At 49.5% G+C, this 13,828-nt stretch overlaps 1 protein-coding gene across 1 annotated transcript in view; it reads left to right on the top strand.

Moving 5' to 3' along the window:
* The window catches only part of SUGT1 (SGT1 homolog, MIS12 kinetochore complex assembly cochaperone), a 324,599-nt gene that overhangs the window by 218,730 nt on the left and 92,041 nt on the right, over positions 1-13,828 (top strand). The window lies entirely within an intron of this gene.

Here is a 13,828-nt window from a genome sequence, read left to right as displayed (position 1 = left end):
TCCTGCTATAGGATGCCAGTTTTTTTCTGCCTAGTCAGGAGTAAGGACCTAAGTTCCTTGCTGGGATCTCTGGTCCTGGCAAGCCTTTTTTTAGATAATTGTTTTTAGCTAGTTTTTTTTTCTCCGGATTGTTCCTGTGAGATCTACAAGCAATTATGCCGGATCTGGGCGACGGGCTGGATGTTGAAATCCAGTGGTCACCCCAGCCGGCCAACGAGCGTGTGCAGGCCCTAGCTCCGTGCTGGGTCGGCCGCGACATAGTCCCACTGGACGGGGACTGGCCCCGTGAGTTAAACGTCTTGCCAGGTCACCTACGGCCAGTCTGAGCCTGAGTCGCAGCGTCCTTTTTGGCCGACAGCCCCCCCCCACCTCGGTGGAGAGGGATTCTGTCAGGAGTTGGCGCCCGTCTGTTCCGGTATGGTGAGTAAAATGTTCCCCCTCTCCCCCTGACGGTTTTTGGGGTGGATGCGGGCCCCTCCCTGGGATGGTCGGACTCCCACAATCCCGGGTTCCCCTCTGTCCTGTTACGCACCCCCACCTATCTGCCCCCCCCCCCCCTGGCCACTTGGGGGCGCTATAGAGCGGCGGGACATTTAAAAAAAAAAAAAAGTTTTTCTCAAAATTTGCTAACGTGTTCTCCTAGTGTAAAATGCTGAGTCCCTACCTGACCCCCTGGAGGTGGCCGCAGGGCTCCCGGCTTGCTAGAGAGGCACTTCGGTGGTCCTGGAATAGTTCGTGTCACGGCTGGAGGTGGCCTTTAAAGGACGAGGTGCTAATAAACACCCTCCGCCTACCCCTTCCTCATCTGATGCCTCAGACTCTGGGTCTGCATCAGTCGCTGCTGACACGGGTCTCCCTGTCGGGTCTTCTGTCCTTTTTGCCTTCGCTGCCTCGCAAACCTAGGCGCTGGTGGACGCACTGTTAGAGTCTGTGCGTGATACTGGATACGTGATTGGAGGACGCGGCTGCAACTGAGGCGCAGGCTACATTGTCGCTCACGAGCCTTCCAGAGCCGCAAAGGTTTTTCCTTTTCCTGCGTACTTGGACAATATGCTCAAACAAGAGTGGGACCATCCAAAACGTTCCTCTGGGGTTTGGACACTGCTCCCAGCCTGAGGGGATGCTAGGCGCTATCATTTTGCAGGGTCCCTCATTGAATAGAGGACTGTGCCACCTACGGTGGATCCGCCGGTATACAGACTGTATGGAGCTACTGTGATCCCGGTGGAGGTTCCCCCATCCTGTGAGGATCCGGTGGATCGAAGGGCGGAAACTGTGTCCCGCACTATGTGGGACTGTATGTGTGTTCTGGGACTGATGGTGTCGTCCTTCGAGGCGGTCCCTTTCGCTCATTCCACATGAGAATCCTCCAGCAGGGTTCATACGGTCCTTGAAAACCTGGAAAAGTTTTGGAATTTGGAGATGACACTTTCCAGGCCTGGAAAGGTCATGGAAACTTAGGATTCCACTAAGGTTTTGGAAAAGTCCTAGAAATATATACTGGGGAGGATCGGGGAGCGGCGGGGAGCGGATGCTTAATTAGTTTAATTTATTATTTTATTCCGTAATGTTTTATTGCCAGTGCCACATACTATTTACTTTGCCTTCCGGGTCCGCGGTATGCCCGTGCGCTGTCACTGGCCAGCAGCAGCCGAGGAGATGATCGTGAACCAATCACTTGCAGCGGGGAGCGCCGGCCGCGGTTTTCCTGGAGACACTGTGACTGGCCAGAAGCAGCAATAACAGCCGGGAGATAACAAACCAATCACAGGCAGCGGAAGCGTGACTGAAGGGCGGGCCGGCCGCATGAACGTGATGATGATGCGGAAGGGGGCGTTAACCATTTCGGGTTACCGCACCCCCGCGTCATCACGTTCATGCGGCCGGCCCGCCCGCCCTCCAGTGACGCTTCCGCTGCCTGTGATTAGTTTGTTATCTCCCGGCTGTTATTGCTGCTGCTGGCCAGTCAGTGTCTCCAGGAAAACCGCGGCCGGCCCTCCCCGCTGCAAGTGATTGGTTCACGATCATCTCCTCGGCTGCTGCTGGCCAGTGACTGATAGTAGGGCAAACTGCGGACCCGGAAGGACACCTACCTGTGATGTCCGCAGCCTCTGACCACCTCCTGTATCATGTCCGCAGTCTCTGACCACCTCCCGTATCATGTCTGCTGTCTCTGACCACCTCCTGTATCATGTCCGCAGCCTCTGTCCTTCTCCTGTATCATGTCCGCTAAATGTACAGTGTGTGTCGTAAAACGTTTGACATTTTGAACATGGGAGAGGCAGCGCTGTCTAGCCACGCTAAAGGTGCAAAGCTTCCAATCCGATCGCTGGCTTTTTCACCCGTGCGCCTGAAGTGACACTGCGGCAGCGGTGCTTCCATCTCATCCACTGTAAAACAAGGGACCATTATGAGTCACGCTGTATCCAGAAACTAAACCCTAACTGCAGAGGTACTGTACACTACAAAGATTGTCATTTATTTTAGTAAAAATATGCTGGGTGTGACATACTTTTCTTCTTATTTAACATGTATACATAGACATTTCATGAAACATTAGGTCATGAATATTTACATGAAGTCATGGAAAAGTAATGGAAAAGTCATGGAATTTAATTGGTGAAAATGTGTATGAACCCTGCTCCAGAAGGACACCCTTCTCAAATGGAACAATAATCGCATTTCCCTGGACAATCCGATTCAGCTGAGCCTGGTGCCCAGGGAGTCACTGATATGGTGGCTTCAGTCCCTGATGCTATCTTCAGGGAAGTCCCTCCTTTTCGATTTATTGGTCTATGTTACCACGGATGTCAGTCTATCCAGGTGGGGAGGGGTTCTCGGTGGATTTTCTGTTCAGGGAGTCTGGTCCCTGGAAGTATCCAGGTTGGCCTCTTACTGTGCTGGCACTGGGAGCGATCAAGCTTGCCTGTTTCGCTGGACCGAACATCTTTGGGATTGTCCAGTGCGCTTTTAATCGGACTATGCCACGGCTGTGGCTTGTGTCAATTGCTGAGGGGGGTACCTTAATTGCCCCTGCGGCCTTGGAAGTGGCCGGTATCCTCCGATGGGCGGAACGATTGTTCGAGCTTTCTCCGCTGTTCCCTTTTCAGGAGTGGGAAATGGGCTGGCGGATTTCCTCGGTCGACGGACCTTGGATCTAGGAGAATGGTCTCTCCATCCGGAGGTGTTCCACCAGTTGTGCCCAAGTTGGGGCACTCCAGATAAGGATCTGTTGGAGTCCCGGATCAACAGTAATGTACAGCAGGTTGTGGCCCGCTCCCGGGATTCTCGGGTAGACGCCGCTGACGGCCCCGTGGGGTCTGTATCAGCTGCTGTAGGCCTTTACTGATACAGGTTACTTCTGTGACTGCTTTGCGGGATAGAGGTGGAAGGGATTCCGGTCATTCTTGTGGTTCCAGACTGGCCTCTTTGGGCTTGGTACGCCGACCTGGTTGGGCTGGTCGCGGACACTCCCTGGGGAATTCCTCTCAGGGAGGACCTACTGTCAGGGACCAATCTTCCATCCTGTTTTACGGTCGCTGGCTTTGATTGCTTGGCTGTTTATAGCCGGGTGCTGAAGAAAAGGGGATTGTCTACTTGCAATATTATTCCTAAGGCTATTGGCCACTTTTTTCCCTGGTGCATACTCCATCTAGGTGGTGCGACGCCTGCTATCTCCGGTTCGACCTCCGTTACCACCTTGGGACCTTACTTGGTGAACCCTCCCTTTGCAAATTTTCAGGGGATTCCCCTGCTCACTTTGTCCCTGAAGTTGACCTTTTTCTTTGTGGCTATTACTGCTGCGCGCAGGATGTCTGTACTGGCGGCGTTGTCCTGTCGTTCTTCCTATCGGATGGTGCATAGGGATACAGGATACTTTGGCCTTAACCGTCCTTCCTTCCGAAGGTGGTTTCCGTTTTTCATTTGCATGACGTCGTCTTTGCCTCCTTGTGTCCTCAGCCTACACATCCGAAAACTTGCATGCATGCTTTGATTGTGGTTCGGGCATTTTGGGTGTACCTGGCAACTATTGACTTTTTCGCAAGTCCGATTCCTTTTTGTGCTCACGGATGGCCCTGGGAAAGGGTTGCCTGTGTCTGCTGCTACTGTTTCCAGATGGGTCAGGCAGATGGTGGTACAGGATGGTTCAATAAGGGTCAGGTTCCTCCTTTCCCTGTGAAGGCGCTTTCCGCTCGGGCACTTAGTTCTTTCTGGGGTTTTTTGCTGTCCCGCTTCTGTACTTCAGGTTGGCGAGGCAGCTACCTGGTCGTCTGTTCCCACCTTTCCAAAGTTTTATAAAGTTGATGTGCTGGCATCTGCGGATGCCTCTTTTTGCCGCAAAGTTTGCGGGCTGCTGTTTAACGGGGCCCTTAGTCTCCCTTGAGGGTTTCTGTTTCTCAGGTGGGTCTCGATGAGTCCTGTTTTACCTGCTGGGCTATGTTTAGCCTTGTGGATTTGTTTCTGCTGTCCCACCCCTCATTTATGGCACTGCTTTGGGACGTCCCTACTGATATTAATCAAGAAGTCTGCGTCTGTCAATGAGCGACAGAGAAAACTGGATTTCTCTTGCGTCCTCCGATAGTCGCCGCCTCCTCTAAGTCATCACTGTTGGGTATTGTCTTCCTATCCATAGGAATAGCTAGGCATATAGACTTAGTCCAAAGACAAAAGGCATTAGCATATACACACCCATGGGGGCTGTCCCATCTGGTCAATACCCCCCCTGCATCACCACTCCCAACTCAGTTTTAATCTGCCTAGCGTCAGGAATAGTCAGGCTTCCCTTGTGCTGGGGCTTCAGTCTCAGCCTTCCTGATCTTTTATTTGATTTTCTCTGAAAATGTCAGTTTTTTCTTATACTTTACTAGCTGTTTATTCTGTCAGCTTCTAGTGTTAGTCTTCTCTTCGGATGAAGATGGATCATGCGGTGCTGGGATTCGGACTGGCCGCCCTGGTTCTCCAGAGCAAAAGGGTCATCGAGCGTTCAGCTATGGTTCGCCCTGGCATTATGAACGACCCATCCCTGTTCGCTACAGGGATGCAGCCGTGAGGTGGCTACCTCACAGGACTCGTCTGCGGTGCTGCAGCGTCATGTCCCTGGCTCACGGCACTCCCTGTCAGATGAGGACAGAGGTTTTCCGTGCATGGAGGCTCCCCACGCCATCTGGTACAGGTAAGTACTTTTCTGTGTGGGGCCTCTGTTTGGGGTGGCAGTCTGTGTTGCTGTGTGTTCCCCGTGTCTGTGCCTGTGTGACTCCCTGTGCGATTCCTGCGGGGATCGCTTGTGCAGATCTTTATGTTGCCTGGGGGTCCCTGTCCCTGTTTCACCTTAGGTGCATGTTGGGGGTGCAGACGTTTTGTGCTTGTGTGGCGGCCGCAGCGGTGCATTTTCGCGCGGTCCGCCATCTCCTGTATAGCTCCTCTGGGGCGATCCTACATGTCTTTTTGGCGCCATCCGCCGCCATTTTGTGGGCGGTGGAACGATCGGTCCGGCCGCATGTCGGCGGCCATTTTGGCGCAGCCTCCAATGCATCCCTATGGGGCAGCCATTTTCCTGGGGTCTGGCTTATAGTCCAGCCCTCTCCAGCAGCACTTCCTTTCCATCAGCAGCAAGGACACTGGTAGCAACGCTCTGCGGGCTCTGCAGGTTATCACTCTCAATTTCCCTCTGTATATCGCTTCTGGCTCAGTTTCTTTTCTCCTTTGGGGGTCTTTCATCACTGTAGCAGTAGCGGTGGGCTGCGCACACCGCAGCGTTCTTAAAGGGGACAGTACACCGTTTTTTGCACTGTAGTTTGTTCTGATAACTTGAGCCATGGCTTCACAGGAAAGCAAGTTTCCTCCAGCTTCAGTGGGGGGCCCCAGTTCTCCTGTGGCTCCGCTGCGCCATGATCTGGTTGCTCTGGCAAATTTGGAAGTGCTGATGTCTGAACGGGCTGCGAGAAAGAGTCCCAGGTTGTCTCTCTCTTCTGATTCAGATGGGGATATGGCTGCTGCTGAGAGCGTGCCCTTTTCAGGGTCCCGCTCATCCTTGGACCCCTCGGGGTCTGAGGGGGAGGCTGAGATGGAGGGGAATGATACCTCCTCCCTGGGGTCGCCTGTAGAACGGGCGACCATAGATGAGTTGGTTGTGTCTGTAAAGGACACCTTACATTTAGAGGATGAGCCCTGTCCTCCGGGCGTTGTGTCCTCGTTTGGGACGCACGGGACCCGCACGTCTGCGCTGGTTTTTCCCTGCCCAGAGGAATTCCATGATATTGTTAATGAACAATGGCGCACATTGAAACGTCCGTTCCTGGTACCTAGTCGGTTCACATTGCTTTATCCTTTTGCACCGGCTACGGAATCATGATGGTGTGTGCCTCCACGGGTAGATCACACTGTGGCCGTGTTGAACAAGGCTACCTTGGTTCCTACTGCGGATACCCCGTTTTTCCGGGATCCCACGGACCGGCGGTTGGAGTTTCTTGCTCGCCAGTCCTATACGGTGGCGGGTTCGTTGCTCAAACCCGTTTTCGCGTCCGTTCTGGTGGCTCAGGCGGTGACTGATTGGACTGAGGTGCTTAGGAGCAATCTCGTGTCTGAGGGTGTTCCGCCTGCATGGCTGGAAATGGTGGATCAGATCCACCGAGGAGTCAGGTACTTGTGTGATGCAGCCTTGGCTGAGGCCCCCTTAGTGGCTCGCCTCTCTAGTGTCGCGGTGCTTGTCCGGCGACTGATTTGGCTGAAGAGCTGGTCGGCCGACCAGTCCTCAAGGGAATCTGTTGCTGATTTCCCGTATACTGGCTCTCGCCTTTTTGGCGAGGCATTGGACGCCCTGGTAAAGGGCGTCAAGGGGGGCAAGAGCGATATGCTGCCCCGGAACCCGAAGAACATGTCTTTTCGAGGCAAGCAGGGTTCTGCGCCTAGATCCTGCCAAGGGTCCGTTCGTGCCTTTCGGACCAAATCTAATGGCAAGCCCTTCAAGGCCCAGGGCACCCGGAAGAAGTCCTGGGCAGGTAAGCGGGAGTCCGGCAATGCCGGCTCGGCGGGTCAATCTGCCTCTGCCTGAAGGGACGCCCTCACCCATTTCAGGGGTGGGGGGACATTTGCACGGTTTCCTCCAACCTTGGCTGCTCCGGATTTCGGACAGGTGGGTTCAGGACATCGTTTGATCAGTTTTCAAGATCGAATTCCTTTCCCGGCCAGCGGACAGATTCTCTGCCTCCAATCTCCTTCTGCTTCTGGGGCGTCTGTAGGACTTGCGTCACGCGGCGCAGGACCTGCTTGCTCAGGGGGTGTTTGTCCCGGTGCTTCATTGGGACAGGTTTCAGGGGTTTTCTTCTAATCGGTTCTCTGTGTCCGGGATGGAGGGCAAGGTACGTCCTATTCTGGACCTGTAAGCACTGAACCGCTTCGGGCGTGTTCGGGAGTTTCGAATGGAGTCGCTTCATTTGGTGGTTGCCTCTTTGTATCCAGGGGTATTCCTGGCTTCGATAGATCTGAAGGATGCATACCTGCTCATCCCCACCTTCGAGGGTCATCAGCGGTACCTTCGGTCTGCTTTCGCAGAGGACCACTGTCACTTTGTGCCGTTACCCTTCGGTTTCGCTTCGGCACCAGGGGTGTTTCCCAAAGTGTTGGTGCCGGTTCTGGGTCTGCTGAGGGCCCAGGGCATTGCCGTCCTGGGTACCTGGACGATCTGATTCTGAGATCACGTGCCAGCCAGGACCTTGTGCGCGATCTGTCCGTCACGGTACAGGTGCTCCTGGAGTTCGGCTGGACCATCACCGTTCAAACTTCAGTGTTGTCTCCGTCGCTTCGCCTTCCCTACCTGGGAATGGTTCTGGGCTCTGCTCAGGCAAAGGTGTTCTTGCCGTAGGACACGCTCTGGACTTTGCGTGACGAGCTGAGGTCCCTCAGGGACAACCTGTCCTCGTCACTCAGGACCTGTATGCGGGGCCTGGGGTTGGTGGTGTCGGCCTTCGAGGCGATACCCTTTGCTCGGTTCCACACGCGGGATCTCCGGGCGGAGATCCTGGACAGGTGGGACAGACTGTCTCAGTCCTTGATTCTGGATGTCTCCTTGAGTCGTCAGACCAGATGGACTCTTCTGTGGTGGCTCCAGTCCCTGTCTGTGGCGGACGGCAAGTCCTTCCGTCCGTTGGTGTGGACGGTGGTTACCACGGACACCAGCCTGTCGGACTGGGGTGCAGTCCTGGGCACACTGTCTGCCCAGGGTACTTGGTCGGCGGAGGGGTCCTCCATCCCGATGTGTGTACTGGAGTTGCGAGCGATCAACTCTCTCTTCCAGTGGTTGGACCGTCTCCGGGGTCTGCCTGTCCGCATACAGACGGACGATACTACCGCGGTGGCTTCGGTCACCAACCAGGGTGGCACCCGGAGTGCTCGAATGGCCCGGGAGGTGACCGACATTCGGTCTTGGGCCGAGACTTATGTCCCGGCGCTCTCTGTTGTTCAGATGCTGTGTGCGAGGTGGGGATCCCCGGACGTGGATCTTTTCGTATCCCGGCTACATCGAACGGTGGAAAGGTTTGTGGCAGGAACGCGCGATTCGTTGGCGGACGCCTCAAATGCGTTGGTGGCCTCTTGGCATCAGTATCGTCTGATGTGCGCCTTTCCTCCGGTTCAGTTGCTATCCCGGTTCCTCCGCAGATTGGTCTCGGAACCGCGCAGGGTGATTCTGGTGGCTCTGGACTGGCCTCGCCGTTCCTAGTACGCCGATTTTGTTCACCTGGCAGTGGCGCCTCCTTGGCGTCTGCCTCTGCGGGAAGATCTCCTGTCTCTAGGTCCGATCTTCCATCCCGCTTTACAGTCATTGGCTTTAACGGCCTGGCTGTTGAGGCTCATGTCTTGAAGGACGAGGGTCTCTCCCCTGAGGTTATCCCTACCCTGATCAAGGCTAGGAACTCCTCTGCTGGTAAGATCTATTACCGTACCTGGAAAGCTTATTTCGCCTGGTGTGAGTCCAGGGGGTTCTCCTCTCGTTCTTACACGGTGTTGAGCATCTTGGCTTTCCTCCAGTCTGGAGTGGTTCAGCGTCTGGCGCCGGCCACGATAAAGGGCCAGGTGTCTGCACTGGCTGTCTTTTTCCAACGCCCTGTGGTGTCTCTTTCCTTGGTGCGCACCTTCATTCAAGGTGTGCGACATTTGGCTCCTCCCAGGAAGGAGCCTTTACCTCCATGCAACTTGAACTTGGTTCTGTCCGTGTTACAGCGTGCTCCCTTTGAAAAGACCATAAAAAATTCCTTGATGAAGGATACCATGAAGATTTATTAGACAAAGCCTATACCACCTTTTTCAGGGAAACCTCCCAAAATAAAACTCTTAGTGCCCATTCACACTAGGGCGACTCACGAGGCGACTTGTGTCGCCCCAGGTCGCTTGACATAACCAAAGCAATGTAATTCAATCAGTGCCGTCCTAATTGGCACTACTGAAGTCGCTCCGACTTCAGAAAAGGGTCCGATACTACTTTGAGGCGACCAGTGATCCGACCTGTCCCATATACTTCAATGGGAGTCGCCTCCTTATCTTAATTGAAGCGACTTGTGATCCGACTTTGCAAAAAAAATGGTATTGAACAAGAAAAGAGCATAATTTTTATTAAAACATGAATATGTCTTCTGTCAACCTGGCCGTTTTTCTTGCAGGCATTTATCTGGCATTTTTTAAGTCGGGCATGTCTTTTTTTGTATTTAGTGTCTGGGGGGTCTAAAAAATGTACCTGTCAAGTTTCAGCTCTGTAACATGTCCAGAACCCCTAAAAAACAGCATTTTTCTTATAATTTTTAGTAGAAAACGAATGCAGTGTCTTTCCAGCTGTCTTTTTCTTTTTTTCAAAACATCATATTGTGATTGGCCAAATAAAAAGTCGCCTTGCGCTGAAGTCGCGCCAAAGTCGCGCTGGAAGCGACGCGACTTTAGTGGTCGCGGCAGTGTGAACCGGCACTTACAGGTAGATCCACCAGTCCGTTTTAGAACTAGGTATCGCTGCCAGCATAAGAAAATGGAAAAGATCATATGAAAACATTGGAACATCTTAAAACAAGATCCACATTTAAATTCAGTCATTCTGGAGAAACATAATGTCACCTATAGAAGAGCACCAACACTAAAAAAACAAGATGGCTCCCAGCAAAATTAAGAGTACCAGCAAAAAAACCAATTCATTGTGCCTATTCCCTCTTAAAGGGATGTATCATTGTCGAAAGGCACTATGCAAAACCTGCGATTTCGTCCAGCATGGACAAAAAAGTTTTGCACATAAAGGAAAAACATGTAACTTTCTACAATTGCTCCACAGACTATGTGGTTTAATGTATCACATGTCCCTGCAAGCTTTTGTATGTTGGTCGCACTATTCGACCCCTTAGACAACGCTTCGGTGAACACCGTCGCTTTGTAGACGAGGGCTGTGACCAACATAGCATACCATGGCATTTTCTAGACGCTTTCTGCAAACCGAGTGTTTCTCGAGATTATGTCAGCGTGAAACGTTCTGGATATACACCTTGGACACCCTTGCGTCTAATGACTTAAACAAGAAACTGAATATTGGCACCATTTTTTAATGTGTCATTGTTTACATGTATTTAACTCTTTCCTTCCCTGTGTTTAATCTACTACTTTCTATTATTCCCAGGCATATTCTATATAGGATTATTTTTCCAACTAAAACCTTCTAGTGTAAATATCAGCGTTGGCTTAAATATAACATTACATTACTGCTAGTCCCCCCTTTTTTCTCCTTATATTTTTATCAATTATCATTTTCAGTGCACTTGAAGCCAGTTATAGATGTTGGGATAATTTTAGATTTAGTTCTTGATATGTCCCAGACTAATTATCTATACATGTTTGGTTCTACTATTATAATGTTTTATTGTCTTCGTAAAATCAAGTTCAAGTTTATATTTTATGATATTGCGCTGATGAAATGTCCTTTTTCTTTTAGAGATATATATATATATATATATATATATATATATATATATATATATATATATATATATATATATATATATATATATATATTGTTGTCGCTTTTTCAAGCTAGTTATTTCTATTTGCATATTTACTGTGTATGTACATATTTTGAAATCTCTTCAGTCTATTTTCATCTTTTTTTTTTTTATTATTATTTTTATTTCTGTCTTAATTTTTTACTTTTTTCTGTTCTTTTTTTTTTTTCCTTTTTTTTCCTTTTTTTTTTATTCTATATCCTTACTTAAAAATTATTTTTATTTTTCTAATTGTTTTAATTTTTCATCTAATCCTATTTTCATTTTATTTTTATTTATCCATCTTTATTATTATGTCTGATTTTCATTTTTTTTATCGTTTATTACATTTTGTTCTTATATTTGGATTTTATCACATTGCATATGCACAGATATGTGCATATAATTTTGACCTATGTTCCTGTTTATTTGTTGTATATACTGCTGTATAATCGGCTCCTTGTGTCAGTCCCATTCACTCATGTAACTGACAATCTGTTAAAATTTGCCACCTCTTTATCCCCGTTACACTTGAGAAAGGAGCGTGCATGCTCGTTATGAGCTCTACGCATGCTCTGAAACACGCTGTGTTCCAAGCCTCCTGATGACGTCACACCACCCACATCGCTGTGTTCCATGCTGCTGTCCATCTTACCTATCCGAAACGACACGAATCTTGCCAGTTTCCCTTATCAGACCACGGTCTTGGTTTACCTGGAGTGGCGTGCTATCCATCTTCTCCATTGGGACGCTTTCCATAGATGAGCCTTTAGATTTTATCTGTCTAGTGAGTGTTTTGTTGTCATCCTTGCTACGTCATGTTTAATTGAGAAGAAGCTTAGATCAGCCATTTTCAGCCTGTGCTACCCTGGCTATATTTAAAACATGACCATATGGGACTAATCACTTATGGGTAATAGTTTGGTCTGTACTTAGTAGATTCCTGTGTGGCATAACTATTAAGAAATGCACAGTAAAATGGCATTTAAAAATGTATATTTACTGTATTTATCGGCGTATAACACGCACCTTAATTTTAAGAGGGAAATTTCAGAGGAAAAGCTTAAGTTTTAAATAAAGAACTTAGACGCAAAATATGGGTAGATCAGAGTTTTTTTTTTTTTTTTATATATAATATTTATATCACTTATAAGGTAAATAATGGAATACTAACTCATATAAAGAGCCCCCCTGCACATTCTACTGCCCCTGCACATTACACAGAAACCTTTACATTACACAGCCCCCCTCTGCACAGTACACAGCCCCCTTTACATTACACAGCCCCCCTGCACTCCCAGGAGACCCACAGTCTCCTAGGACAGCCTTGCCAGCATACTCTAAAGTTAAAATAAAATCACTGCCAGCCCCTTTTCATAGATCCTTTCTACATTGTGCCAGTGTCATTGTAAACCGATGCCTCCAAATACCTTATTAACTCCGCTCTTTCATGGCCGGTCATGTGACCGCTCTCCTCTGATATTTCACAGCCAGGCATCGGTTTTTAATGACCTTGACCCAATGTAGGAAGGATCTATAAAAAAGGGCTGAGAGTGATTTTTTTTTCTTACCTTTAGAGTACCCTGGCAGGGCTGTCCCTGGGCTAAGAAAGGCTTTCCTAACAGCCCCCCAATGTGTGGCACCCGGGATAAACCAAATCAATGTATATTATTTAGTCTATGTGAAAGTTATAAAGTCTAAAAACTTGGTGTGTTTAGTCTATGTGAAAGTTATAAAGTCTTCATACTAGGGATAGACCAATATGGTTTTTTTCAGGGCCGTTACCAATATTTTGGTCACAATGTATCGATATGGGCCGATATTTTGTACATTTAAAGTTTTGAAAAATAAAAACAATTTTTGACACAAATCTGGTACTGAACATGTTAATTTTTGTTTAATGCTTAACGGCTGGCTTGCTTGGCACCCTGTGGTGGGTGGCTGGCTGACACCCTGTGGTGGGTGGGTGGGTGGCTGGCACCCTGTGGTGGGTGGCTGACTTGCTGGCACCCTGTGATTGATGGCTGGCTGGCATCCTGTGGTGTGTGGCTGGCTGGCTGACACCCATTGATGGATGGCTTTCTGGCACCCTGTGGTGGGTGGCTGGCTGTCTGGGCATACCTAGTTACACCCCAACTCACATTCTGCTATGCCTCTTGAGTATGAGGATACCACATGTGAGACTTTCACAACCTAAATGCATAGAGAGGCTCATATTCCAAGGAGCACCTTTAGGAGTTCCAGAAGCATATTATGCATCTAATTTCCTGACTACCTATCACATTTTTGGAGACCCTGGAGCACCAGGACAGTGGAAAAAAACATAAAATGATCTCACTTTGGAGAGCATTTTTCATGTCTAGACTGAATATGTACCAGACATTGTATCTTGTAGATCACACAAATCTGCCAATTGTGTCAAATCCAATGTACTCTAATGGTTGTCACTGTATAAGTGATCAGGGAATATAGCTTAGTGTACCGTCCCCTATAGCAATCCCAGTTCCTATAACCCAAGCAAGCCCAGCCTGCTTATATGTGGCTGCCCCGATGAATGCTATGTTCACTAGCCAGGAAGTACAGGAGACTGAATAAAGGAAGAACAAAAGAGTTTCGTGTGGTTCCAGGGGTGCAGTTTGCAGGGGATTGCTGGGTCCGGTGTCTCGCAGGAACAAAGTTGGTGGAATGTGCAGATGAATTAGTTCAGGAGCAGACAGAGGCAGGGTCAGCGAGCAGAAGGATCAGTCCAGGCAGCTGGCAGAATTGTGATAAACTGGCCAGGCAGAGGCAACATTGCACTGGTGTGGCGGTGATCAGGGATGCCG

Source organism: Pelophylax lessonae (genome assembly GCF_965119305.1).
Source record: "Pelophylax lessonae genome assembly, chromosome: 2".
Taxonomy (NCBI): domain Eukaryota; kingdom Metazoa; phylum Chordata; class Amphibia; order Anura; family Ranidae; genus Pelophylax; species Pelophylax lessonae.
This window is presented reverse-complemented; position numbering and strand designations above follow the sequence as displayed.